The 13378-nt window shown below is 46.3% G+C and overlaps 1 protein-coding gene across 2 annotated transcripts in view; it reads right to left on the bottom strand.

The window, feature by feature from the left end:
• Positions 1 to 13378, bottom strand: part of EYA2 (EYA transcriptional coactivator and phosphatase 2) — a 260476-nt gene that overhangs the window by 192752 nt on the left and 54346 nt on the right. The window contains exon 2 of one of the 2 annotated variants that reach the window (XM_057530048.1): positions 1047 to 1162. The exons of the other annotated variant lie outside the window; for it this stretch is intronic. The gene's annotated coding sequence lies outside the window, so the exon portion shown is untranslated. The remainder of the gene's footprint in view (positions 1 to 1046; positions 1163 to 13378) is intronic. 2 annotated transcript variants of the gene reach the window in all.

Here is a 13378-nt window from a genome sequence, read left to right as displayed (position 1 = left end):
CTCTCTCTTTCAGGTCTGATAAATTCTCTTGCAGGTGAACTTGGTGCAGAATAAAAACCGTCAGTGGGAGAGCTTTAGTATGCTTCCCTCAGCCCTGATAGCATGTAAGACAAGGGCCCATTGTTTTGAAGAATCCAGTTTTGCTTTTTATTTTGAGATCATTGCAGAGTCATAAGAAGTTGTAAAAAATATACAGAGAGATCCTGGATACCTTTCATTCAAATCCCTCCCCCCAGCCCCAAGATTATATCTTCCATAACCGTAGTACAGTATCAAAACCAGGATATTGACATTGGTGCAGTGTGTTTGTATCTCTGTGTCATCTTACCTCATCTGCAGATTCATGTAACCACCACTGCAATCAAGACAGAACTATTCCATCACCACAAAGGTCTCCCCTGTGCTACCCCTTCAGAAGCACCTCTACCCTAATCCCCCCAGCACCGCTAACCCCTGGCAATCACTAATCCTTTCTCCATCTCTAAAATGTCACTTTAAGTATATTATATAAATGGAATCATACAGTATATGACCTCCTGAGATTGGCCAAAGTTCACAAGACTCAAGTTCAGATGCTTGCATTTTACAATGCGTTTTCCAATATTCACTAGACCCACAAGAGGCAACCTTCAAAAAAGCACCCGATGTGTGCGGTGACAACGGAGATGGGACCACACGCATTCCGCTGATTTCAGGTTGGGTTCAGCACAGCCCTGGAGCAAACCGCAGAACTTTACAGAGTATTTCTCATGCAGAGCCAGAAAAAAAAAACCCAACCCACAACCAACAAAACAAGGCACAAAGCAGAACACCAGGGGACTCTTACTGTAGGGGAAGGCCTGCCCTTGCCAGGGATGGCTGGAGAGCATCAAGTGCTCGGAGGCCACGGGGAGCCCCAGGACCTCGCCAACAGGCAAGCAAGCCGCAGCCGGCAGAAGGCAGCGTTTCTCGAATCGCGAAGGCATTTTGCTCTGAGTCCAGTCCCAGCCCTCAGCAGACAGGACAGCGACACTGTTGCCCATCCCTGTTCTCTCCTTCTAACTCACCCAACCGCAGTCACCGCAAGGGTCGGATCCACTTGAAGCCATGGAGAAACTGGTTCTGAGGCTACAGGGCAAGGACATTGCAATGTGAATGCAGGGGTATGGTTTGCAGAAAGACACTGGAAAAACGGGAAAAGAAACAATACTAAAAACTAAATATTAGAATACTTTCATCCTACCCAAATCCTCAGTGGTGCCCCTACGGAGCACTGACCATTACAAAACTGAAAAATACTAATTCTCATGCAGTGAATGCTGTCTAGGAACCAGGCACTGTTGCTGTTGTTGTTTTTTTGGCTCCACCACACAGCATGCAGGATCAGACCCCCGACCGGGGATCGAACCCACGCCCCCTGCAGTGGAAGCATGGAGTCTTAACCACTGGACCACCAGGGAAGTCCCACCAGGCACGGTTGTTTTTTTTTTTTAATTAAATTAATTAATTATTTTTTGGCTGCGTTGGGTTTTCATTGCTGTGTGCGGGCTTCTCTTGTTGTGGTGCACGGGCTCTAGGTGCGCGGGCTCAGTAGTTGTGGCTTGCAGGCTCTACAGCGCAGGCTTAGTAGTTGTGGTGCACGGGCTTAGTTGCTCCGTGGCATGTGGGATCTTCCTGGACCAGGGCTCGAACCCATGTCCCCAGCATTGGCAGGCGGATTCTTAACCACTGCGCCACCAGGGAAATCCCCAGGCACTGTTTTAAGTGCCTTTTCAGGTTTGAGCTCATGTTATCTTCCCAATAGCCCCTATGAGATTGGCTGAACTTAGATCCCGTCTTATAGATAAGGAAAGCAAGGACAAGAAGTTTAAGTCACTTGTCTAGAATCAACTACAAGTAGCAGAGATGGATTTAAAGCCAGGATGTCTGATTCTGAATGTTGTACTCTCTCGCCATCTGCCACATCGGCAGCAGATGTCTTACAATTAATCTTCCCTAATGACAGATCTCCTCTCATTACATCATTACCCTGAAACTGAATGGGCCATGCAGTGACTCATGAGTTCTTAAATGTTTTTCTTCTTGTTTTGAGGTTAGTTCAATTTTATGCAATTTCATATAGTTGGGGGGTTTTTTTTTTCCTCCTTTTTTGGTAAGATGGTTTCATGGTAAGGGCTAGCAATTATTTTAATGAAAAATCTGAATCATACGCCAAAGCAGAGAGGATGGTAAAATGAATCACTGAGCACCACTCGGATTCAACAGTTTTCAAGATTTTGCCACATGTGTCTCTTCAAAGCTTTTTGGTTTTGTCTTGTTTTGTTTTCTGGTGCAATTTTTAAACGAATTCTTGAAGTCTCCTCTCTCCACCGTACTTCATTTAAAAATGTGGACACTTTCTATTATCACACCTAACGGAAGTCACAATACTTCCCGGTGCCATCTCGAACGTAGTTCATCTTCAACCTTCCCAGTTGTCTCCACGTGCCCTTAGCTGGTTTATAAAATTCGGGATCTAAACAAAGGCCACACATCACATTTGTTTATTGTGTCTCTTACATTTATTTAAGCTAGAATAGCCTCCCCCCCCACCTTTTTTTTTTTTACAGACTATTGGCATGTTGGAGAAGTAGGTTAGTTGTCTTGTAGACTATCTCATGTTCTGGATTTTTCCGTTTGCTTCCTCACGGTGTTGTTAACTCATTTCTCTTTCTACCACATTTCCCATGATTTTGCTTTAAAATGAGATTAGCTTTGGATTAATTGGGTGGGGGAACAACGCTTCAGAGTGGTGCTGAGTTCTCCCCATCGCATCACATCAGGAGGGAAACGATGTCCAGCTGGCCTGGCTGGCAACACCCTGCCTCCTCCATCACCAAGTTCCCCGCAAACCTTTCATCTAATGTTTCATCCACCGATGCTCATGGCCTGAATCAATTATTTCATTAGGGGTTTGGAAATTTTTTTTTTAACTTTTTATTTTATATTGGAGTATGGCCGATTAACAATGTTGTGATAGTTTCAGGTGCACAGCTAAAGGGACTCAGCCATACATATACATGTTATCTATCCATCCTCCTCCAAACTCCCCTCCCATCTAGGCTGCCACATAACATTGAGCAGAGTTCCCTGTGCAATACAGTAGGTCGATATCATATGGTATTTCTCTTTCTCTGTCTGACTTACTTCACTCAGTATGACAATCTCTAGGTCCATCCATGTTGCTGCAAATGGCATTATTTCACTCTTTTTAATGGCTGAGTAATATTCCATTGTACATATTGGAAATTTAAAAAACTGTATTTTGAATGAAGAGAATGACCCGAGAGTATTACAATCATATGAATACATTTGTGTAGCGTCTACATTCTTGCAAATCGCTGCCACAAACCTTTCTTCACTGCCCTGTCCCATCCAGCCTGTGAGCTGGGCAGAGCCAGCAGGAACCCAGAACAGTGGGGTGACTAAGCAGACCCCCTTGGGTGCCCAGGTGCCTGGATTCAAATCCCAGCTCTATCATTACCAGTGGTATGGGATCTTGCTTGACTTCTCTGCCTCAATTTTCTCACCTGTCAAATGGGGATAAATGGTACCACCTGGATCTATTGTGAGGCTGACTTACTGCTTATACAGTTCGTAGAACAAAATAGGATACAGAGTAAACTCTTTTCTCTACCCTTCCAAGTAAAGAAACTGAGAGGCCAACAAGCTAAATAAATGTCCTCAGGTCCCAGAGCTAATGACAGGGAGCTGAACAGGACACAAATCTCGGTCCATTGCATTCCACTGTGTCAATGGAATGTTCTTCCATCCACATTTTGAAAATAATTGCAAATAATTAGGAAAAACACCTTTTGGCCATAATCAGAGTAATACCTAAATGGCTTAATATAACACCAGATCGAAGGCGCCACATGATGTGGGCCCTGAGCACCCCTCCAATCTTATCTCCTGGAAGTGAGACAGGCTGGGACCTGGACCCCTTGCTGCAGTGCTTGCACCTGGACAAACATCTCCTCCAGCGACAGAGTACAAAGAAACCATAAGGGACTAAAAATAACTGCTCAAATAACTGCGCGCATGTGTAGTTGGGGCAAATTATGAACAACAAGATACAAAAAGACCAAACACCCAACTGCCACTTCTTAGGTGCCAGAAACAAAAGCAGGGTACTTGCACATGCACCCTGCACACAGCACCACCAAGGGGGTGGGCAGACCACCCAAGCCACGCCTCCGGCTCGGCCCCTCAACCCACCCCTACCCTCACCCCATTTAAGGGACCAGCTCGCCCCCTCTCAGGGAGCCAGCAAGGGAACCTATTACTTGTTTTTGCTCCCTTGTGCTGCAGCACGAGTCCCAGTAAAGCCTTGCCTGAATTTCTCCTCTGGCCTCTTATCAATTTCTATTGATTAAAGAGTCCAAGAACCAGGGTAGGTAACAGAAGGTCTGCCCTTCCTTCCTCTCCTGCAGGGACACTGGGCGTTTTGCTTTACTCAAGCCATCCCATGGCCTTGCACTAGTTCCTTCCGCCACACATCCTCTTCCCCAGAGCTTTCCCAGAGACTTCCTTCAGGTGTTTTCTCAAATGTCACCTCCTCAGAGATGCCTTCCCTGATCATAGTAGCAAACCCATTTCCCCAGCTAACCACTCCCCACGTTGTATCCCGACCCTGCTGTGTTCGTCTTTACAAGTCTGATCGTGATCTTAACACATGCTGCCTATTCATTGGTTCACGTTCTGAGGGACTTTGTCTTGCTCACTGCTGAATCCTTAGCATCTAGTATCGTCACTGTACTTGGCACTTAAACGGTCAGCAGATAAGTAGTGAATATTAAATGAAGACCCTAGAGCCTCACAGCATTATACACAATCATGCATGCACCATTTATCGATAGCTTTTTTACATTTAACTCTTTTTTACAAAAGAAAAACAAATTGCTCATGATAAAAGAGTTGATTAGAGCAACGTATAACGGAAAAAGATAAAGTCCTCCATAGTTCCACTGGTCTGTACTAACCATCCTTCACAGTTTGAGCTATGCCATGGTAGAGTTTGTTAGGTAATCCCCAGAATTCTTCTCTTCTCCCCTTCTTTTACAGTCAAGGAATCTGTGATTCTAGGCAAGGCATGCAGGCACCCAGAACGAATATCCCAGCTTTCCCTGCGGTTAGGCTGTGGTCATGTGACTAAATTATGGTCAGGATGCAATCAAAAGTGATGCATCCAACACACAGGTAATGTCCTTAAAAAAGTGGGTGAACTTCCCCTTTTCTCCCATTCTTACTTGCTAGATTGCAATGTGATAGTTATCTCTGATCATGAGGAAAAGGGCAGCACTTTACGGATGACGTAGCAAGATGGAAGGAGTATGGGCTGCTGATGACCTCACAGAGCAGAGCTGCTTTGTCAGCTCAGGCTTTTTTTTTTTTGGTTCTCATTAGTTATCCATTTTATACATAGTAGTGTATATATGTCAATCGCAATCTCCCAATTCATCCCATGCCCGCCCTTCCCCCTTGGTATCCATATGTTTGTTCTCTACATCTGTATGTCAGCTCAGACTTTTATATAAAAGAGAGATAAACTTGTTCTCTACATCTGTATGTCAGCTCAGACTTTTATATAAAAGAGAGAGAAACTTCTAGACTATTTATGCCACTATGATTTCAGTTCTCTGTTACAGAGCCAAATCTGTGTCTGTCTGTCTGTTTACATCTATTTACCAACTATCCCATATTTTCTTCAATGCATTTGTGTGTGTGTGTGTGTGTGTGTGTGTGTGTGTGTAGCAACTTTATATTATGTGGAATCCCAAACATATACAAAAATACCCAAACTCATCTAATGAATCTCTCTCTGCCCATCACCCAGCCCCCAAAACCAACTCATGGCCAATCTTGTTCCATTTCCATCCCATCTCCTTCCCCTTTCGTAGTATTTGGAAGCAAATCCCAGACAAAATATACTTTCATCTGTAAATATTATCTGTAAATGAATTTCTAAAAAAACCCAAAAACTGTTTTTGAAAACAGCCATAATACTATTATCATGCCTAGAAAAATTCCTTAATATTACTAACACAGATATTAATTTACTTTAACAAAAAAACTATGTAAAAAACATACTGTGGGCAATTTTCAACATCAGTACCCATAGAGCCACCTAATTCTTTTTAACAGCTGCACAGTATTCCAAGGAAATGATAAACCAAAGTTTATTTCGTCATTCCCCAGTTTATGGACGTTCATGTTATTTTCGGGGATTTTGGCCAATGATGCAATGGACCTCTATCTATCCCAGGATTTCTCAGCTTTGGCACTCTTCAGATTTTGGGCTGGATGATTCTTTGCTGTGCGGAGCTGGTCTGTGGATTGCAGGCTATTCTGCAGCAGCCTTGGCCCTTGTCCTCACCGGATAGAAGTGGCACTTTCCTCCGCCAATTGTAACAACCAAAAATATCTCTAGGCATTGCCAAATGTCCCCTGGGGTCAGAATCCCCCTGGTCAAGAACCACACCTCTAAATATTTATATACACACTTAAGCAAGTAGAAAGCCCTCATATCTACAGTGGAGACCAGCAGAGAAATGGAAACAGAGGAGTTCACAAAATGGTGGCCACTTGAGAAAGATAGCAGTTCACACTCACGCTGGATTGTAGTGACTACTTTCACTGTGCTTTCATCATGCTTATTGTGGAAACCTGGGAATTGATTTTTCACAAAAAACTGCAGTTAGTGTCTGCAAATTTATCATGTCAGCCAAAGACCCCTTGAGTTGATCTGTTTTGTCTGTTTGTGGCTGCACCACACGGCTTGTGGGGCTCTTAGTTCCCCGACCAGGGACTGAACCCGGACCCTGGCAGTGAAAGCGCCGAGTCCTAACCACTGGACCACCAGGGAATTCCCTGAGTTGATCTGGTTTTGAACATTGTGCTTCAGATCAGGATCCAATGGAAGAACACGAGGTACATTTTATGAAACTGGCTTAGGGATGGGAATGCCATCCTGACTTACGGTCTGGTTTTCTTTCAGTGGCAGGGTTAGGTTTCAGGGCCATGTGTGACCCTTTGTATCCCCTTTTCCCCTACATGTAATAAGAAGCTGTATTACCATGGTGTGTGTACACAAAAGGGGAAAGGACTTCCAAATTCTACATGCAGCCAAAATCCAAAAGCACACCCCTTCTGCCGAGATCTGCCCCTGGCAAGGTTTAATATTCAGCCAGAACCTGCTGGGGAAAATCAAACAAACCCCCAAACGGTGCCTTGTGGGGTTGAAACAGGCTAAGGGGATGACTAAAACAGGTTCGAGCCTCCTGAGTTAGGTTGGCCCAGCTGATGATGCGTTAGCTGTTAGCAGCACCAAAGAATCCTCGGGATCTATAATTCCTGGGGTGGTAAAAACGCAGCTATAGCAAAAAACAAAGTAAAAATTTTTTAAAAGTAAAAAAAAAAAAAAAAGTAAAACAAATACAAAGGAAGACAAGGAAGAACAGGAGAAACCCTAAGGAGGAACCTAAAAAAATAGTTTTATAGATATTCACAAGGGTTTAAGTCACTTATTCATTCGAGAAATGCTGCGAGCACCTACTATGTGCCAGGTACTGATCTAACTTCCGGGCAAGACAGATGGCACCCCTGACTCCCAGAATCAACATCCTGGTAGATTTCACTGCAGATCATGGAATTCACTCTTGCTGGTAAAATCCAGCTAGCAGTTCCTGTTAGCTGAAGAGAGACAGGACAGAGGGGGCATCTGAGCCAAATCTTCACATTGAGAAAGAGCTCATTGTACACCACACACTATGTTAGTTGCTTTCCATATATTGGCTCATTTAATCCTCAAAATAAATGAGGTCAATAATATTGTCCCTCCCGCCCTTTTACAGGAGAGGAAACTGAGGACCAGGAAGATCAAATAGCCTGAGCAAAGTTACAGAGCTACCCAGATGGCTGGCAGTAAAACATCTTTTAGAGCAGAGGTTCTTATTGGGGGGGGGGGCGATATTGATTTTTGTCCTGCAGGGGTCACTTGGCAACGTCTGGACACATTTTTGGTTGTCACAACTGCGGAGGGTACTACTGGGATCTAGTGGGTAGAGGTCAGGGAGGCTGTTAAACATCCTACAAGGTACAGAATGCCCCCACAGTAAAGAATCAAATGTCCAAATATCCAAAGTGCCAAAGAGAAACCCCTGTTTTAGAAGAATGCTGTTCCGGGGGGAAAAAAAACCTTTCCAAACGAACACATTAAAAAAAAGGAGATGCAGTACAGAATGGTGGTTAAAAACAGCCGAAACACCTGGGTGTGAATTCTGGCTTACCTGTACAACCGGGATAAGAGGGATACTGAGAGGATGAAGTGAGATAAGGTGCTCTGAAGAATGCCTGGCAAGTAGTAAGTGGTAAGTAAATGTTTTCTCACTCCACATGGAGCGCCTCACAGTAAACTATACGGACGCGCTTAACGGCAATTTACCGGATGCCTGGCAACGGTGGCCCAGGAGGGTCAAGAAAGTCAAGCCTAGGTGAGCACTAGGTCTGCACATCTCTTGGCCTCTCCTACAGGCAGAAGATGTCACAAGCCACAGGTCCAAGCAACACAACTTACTATGACCCTATCCAGAGCAGGAAGGAAGGAAGTGTAAAAGGGGACTCCCCCCCACCCCCAAGCCCCTTTCATGTTATCAGTATCCCAGAGGACTATCTCTACCAGCATCCTCCAGCACACATCGACGTATGTCTCATCCATGAGAACTGGATCACGGTAAAGGGGCTGAGTCTAATCATCCTTCATCCCTCTGGCCTGAGCACACGGCCAACCAAATAAGACTGGGGGTCTGTTGGTCCGGAAGAGGAGCAACGGTTGCTGGCTGAGCCATCATCACGGCTGTCCTGGAGGAATCCAATAGGCCGGCCAAGACAACTTCTAGATGTGTGATTTGCTTGTTTGTGTTTTCGGCCGCGCCATGTGGCATGTGGGATCTTAGTTCCCCGACCAGGGATCGAATCCGCACCCCCTGCATTGGAAGTGCGGAGTTTTAACCACTGGACCGCCAGGCAAGTCCCTAGACGTGTGGAATAACTAAAAGTTGTAGCTGCCCCTCCAAGTGCCAGTTGTCATTTATCAGTGCAGCCGCATTCTGCACCAGACCCATGCTGGCCACTTCAGGTGACCCTGCCACTCTCTCCCATCACGTCGCTCACTACTCACTCTACCCTCTAGTGACACTGGCATTCCACCCTTTGTCCCTCAAAAGAAGCAAGCTCCTCTCCACCTTGGCGTCTATGCACAGCTGTTACCTCTGCCCTGGATGCAGATTGTCCCTGATCTATCCCAAGTGCTTAGGACAGTGCCTGGCACAGAATGGAGTGAATGAACGAATGAACAAAACTTAAGAGACTGTAAGAGGTTGCCTAGTTCATATCCTGGTTGTCAAGAACAGTTTGTTTGTATACTGCATTTTAAAGTTCTCCAAACATGCACCAGGTGCTATGTTCATGGAAGTACAATTCTTTCACTTGCCTAGTCTTGGCCAACACGGGCACCAGCTTTTAGCTGGTTACCCCGCTTCCTTACCTGATTCTACACCCCAAGAACAGACGAGACTTGAGAGAAACGTCCGCAGCAACCCAGCAGCCAGAGTCTCCCCAAAAAAGCCAACAGACGGTGGCTCGGGGAGTCTGTCAACCTTGACAGGACAAACACAGTATAGAAAGGGCCACTCGTACTTGCAGGGGATGGCATGGAGGACGGGAGCCAAGGCAGGCAAGGCTGTGCCAACTTGGGGAAGTCAAGAGGCCACGACCAACTGTCTGGGAGGCTGAACAAGCCTGGGCCTGAACCAGCCAGGTGGGGTCACCTGTCTCCATCCTACGCCAAGGAAAACAGCTCTCCGAGACGAGACAGGAAGGAGGCAGACCAGGTCAGGCTCAGGAGCTGCCCAGGCCATGTGGCCCCTGGGGGCTGTGAGTCTGTAGCACTCTCTGAGGCTGCCCCCTCCCGCGGCCTTCATGGGCCTGGGTGCAGGGGCCCAACTGAGCCTGAAGCTCTAATTTGGGTTCACTGTTGGGTAGAGAGAAGAGATTAAGGATTTGAGGGAGCAGAAGAGAAATAAACCTTGGTGTCTTGGCCTCTTTTAAACTGGGCTTTAGGGCCTTCCCTGGTGGTCCAGTGGGTTAGACTCTGTGCTCCCAACGCAGGGGCCCCGGGTTTGATCCCTGGTCAGGGAACTAGATCTCGCATGCATGCTGCAACTAAGAAGCCCGTATGCCACAACTAAGAAGCCCGCATACCACAACTAAGAAGCCCGCATGCCACAGCTAAGACTCGGCACAGCCTAAATAAATAAATAAATATTAATAAATAAATAAACTGTGCTTTAGGTACTTGGGAGTGAACTGGCTACGAGCTTGAACCCCGACCCTGGCCTTGGCACTTGTATTCCTGTTTGACCTTCAATAGTAGGGACTGACAGCTCATACTTGGAAAGGGGTCACCACTGCAGGCCAGAATTGGTTCTAAGTCCTTGACAATGAGTGCCTAATAACAAGAGCTAACACTGGTCTGGCATGTCAGCAACCCAGAGGGCCAGGGGCAGAGGTGGGATCCAAACCCTGGTAGTTGGAGCTGCCGTTCTGTTCGCTAGTTATGTGGGTTTGAACCCCAGCTTTACTACTGACTTGCTATATTACTTTGGGGGACTGTAATAGCACCAGTAACTATTTAGCTAGCATTCACTGATCTCCAGCTACTCACTGCTCTATGTGTATTACTCACTGAATGTATTGCTCATTGAATCCTCATGACAACCCTCAGCTATTATTCAAACTCAGGCACTTTGGCTCCCATGGACCCTCTACTGATGCTGGAGAACAGACTCTGGAGCTGCACTGCCTGGCTGGAGTCCCAGCAGTGCAACTTGATCGTAGCTGTGACCTTATCCTCTCTGGGCCTCAGTTTCTTCATCTATAAAATAGGAATAATAATAGCACCTACCAATGGAGTTGTTGTGAGGGTATTAAACGAGCTAATACTTGAAAGCGTTTAGCAGAGTGTCTAGCAAAGAGGAAGTGTTCAAAGAAGAGCCCAAGGTCCGTCATGCACACAATACCTGAGCCACTGGAAAGGTGGCAAGTCAGGGTCAGGGCTCCCCAGGGAGGGCTGGGAGGCAGAACCTGAAATTCAACCTTCCAACCCTCCGGCCCCTCCACTCCCCTGGCACTTCTTGTGGGGACATGCATCCTCTTGGCAGCTACCTGCAGGCCCTCCGTGCCCGGGACACCATTCAGGTCTCATCTTCGCTTCCCGATGACCCAGCCCAGCAGCCCTCAGGGGTGCCTCCCAGCCTCCACGGCCCACCTCCCCTGAAACCGTTCTCCATGTTCCTCGTATAAGATTTTTAAACATAAATCTGACCTTGTCACGCCCCCACTAAAACCTCTTTAATGGCTCCCCATCGCCTTTGGGCTCAATTCCAAACTTTCACGGGGGCTAAAAACAGTGGCTTTCAAAATCTTTGAGACGCACAGTAAGAAACACATTTTACAATGCCGTGTAGTGTACACCTTTGTAAAACTTGAAATAAAAGTTTCAAGAAACCACACTGACCTCATGTGCAACACACATGAATATTTTCTATTCTATTCTTTTTTTTCCCCCCAGTGCCAGCTGTGGCCCACTAAAGTGATTTCATGACCCACTGAGGCATTCAGACCTGCAGTCTGAACAACACTGGTTTCAGAACTCTCAGACCCAGGCCCTGGCAGCCGTTCAGACTCATCTCTCCCCACCCCCTCCTGGCAGCCCAAGCTCTGGTCATGCTGAACCCCCTGCATCATATTCCCTCTTGCCACTGGGCCTTTGCACATGCCGTTCCCGCTTCCTGATTGTTCATCTGGCTTAGCCAAAGGCCACCTCCTTAGTGAAGCTGCCTGCCCATCCACTGAATGTTGTCTCACTGTCACCTGTGACCCACCTTCAGAGAGTCCTGAACCTTATAACCACCTTGGGTGTTGTTGTTTTTTTAAAACCAATGCCTAGTCCCAACTTCAAAGTAATTGAATCAGGCATTTCTGGGGGTGAAGCCTGAACATCAGCCTTTTAAAAAAATCCCCAGTGACTATGGAGAACCCCTAGGTCTAGCAAGTCACTCTATTTTATTTCCTCCAGAGCACTTAAGACGATCTGAACTAGTAGTTTATGTATTTGCTTATTTGTTTGCATGTTTGGGATTAAATGAACCGAGCGGAAAGAGTCTTAGGTTTCCTTCTATTCCTCTCCCTTCCCCAGGGGCTGAGGACGGTGCCCACACACATGTTGCTGACCCAATCTTAAACCAAGAAACATGATGGAGATGAGAAGTCAGCTTTCTGAGGGTACCTCCACAGCACCTCCTAGGATAGGGGCTTTCTTTCCAGTCGCTGCCAAAATGCCCACTTGTTTAAAACCACAAAATACACCCCAAATCCAGTAGGCTGTGGAGGTCCCATGGCTCAGGTGGTAGGATGGTGATCAGAGAAGGTCCCAGAGCAGAGTCAGCAAAGGTTTTCTATCAAGGGCCAGAGAGTAAATCTTCCAGGCTGTGTGGGTCACACCATCTCTGCTGCAACTGGTCAACTCTGCCATTGTAGTTCGAAAGCAGCTCCATGTCAATGAATGGGCATGGCTGTGTCTCAATAAAACTTTATTTACAAAAACAGGCAGTGGGTTGGATTTAGTCCTCGAGACATAGTTTGCCCATCTCTGCACTAGATATGGCTTAAAAGCTGGACCACTGGAGCCCACCCATGGGACCTTGGGCAAGTCACTTAACCTCTCTGTGCCTCAGTTCTCTCATCCGTCAATGGGAATCATAAAGGGATCTAGTTCATAGGGTGGTTGAGGATTAAATAAATTAATGGGCATCAAGTGCTCCAGATAGTACCCGGCACTCAGTAAACACATCAGTAAATCTTAGCTACTCTTACTATTACTATCTAGAAGCAGAAACAGCCCTGAGATCAAATCCCAGCTACTCCTCTTACTAGGTGTGTCCCTTGGGCAAAGAGGTCTCTCTCAGCCTCCATTTCCTCAGCTGTAAAATGGGATAATAATAGTGTCCCCCTCCAGGGTTGTTGTAGGATGAAATGAACATATATATGCCAAGTACTTTGCCAAGTGCATAGTTAAGGGCTCAACAGCCAAAGTCAAGAGTAGTATTTCCCAGAAGGATACCAAGAGAAACACTAAACAAATCAGAGCAAAACCTGGGCACATTATGGCCCTGGCTGTAAGCTCAGGCTGCTGACCTGGCCTGAATCTGGTATCTGTGTGGTCGGAGGGGCCCTTTTTAAAGTTTTCAAAGGCAAAGAAAAACACAGGGCAGGCAGTTTCCACATTCCCCTGCCCTATCCC

Source organism: Balaenoptera acutorostrata, chromosome 15 (assembly GCF_949987535.1).
Source record: "Balaenoptera acutorostrata chromosome 15, mBalAcu1.1, whole genome shotgun sequence".
NCBI lineage: Eukaryota > Metazoa > Chordata > Mammalia > Artiodactyla > Balaenopteridae > Balaenoptera > Balaenoptera acutorostrata.
Note: the sequence above shows the minus strand (reverse complement) of the source record. Positions and strands in the feature narration are given on the sequence as shown.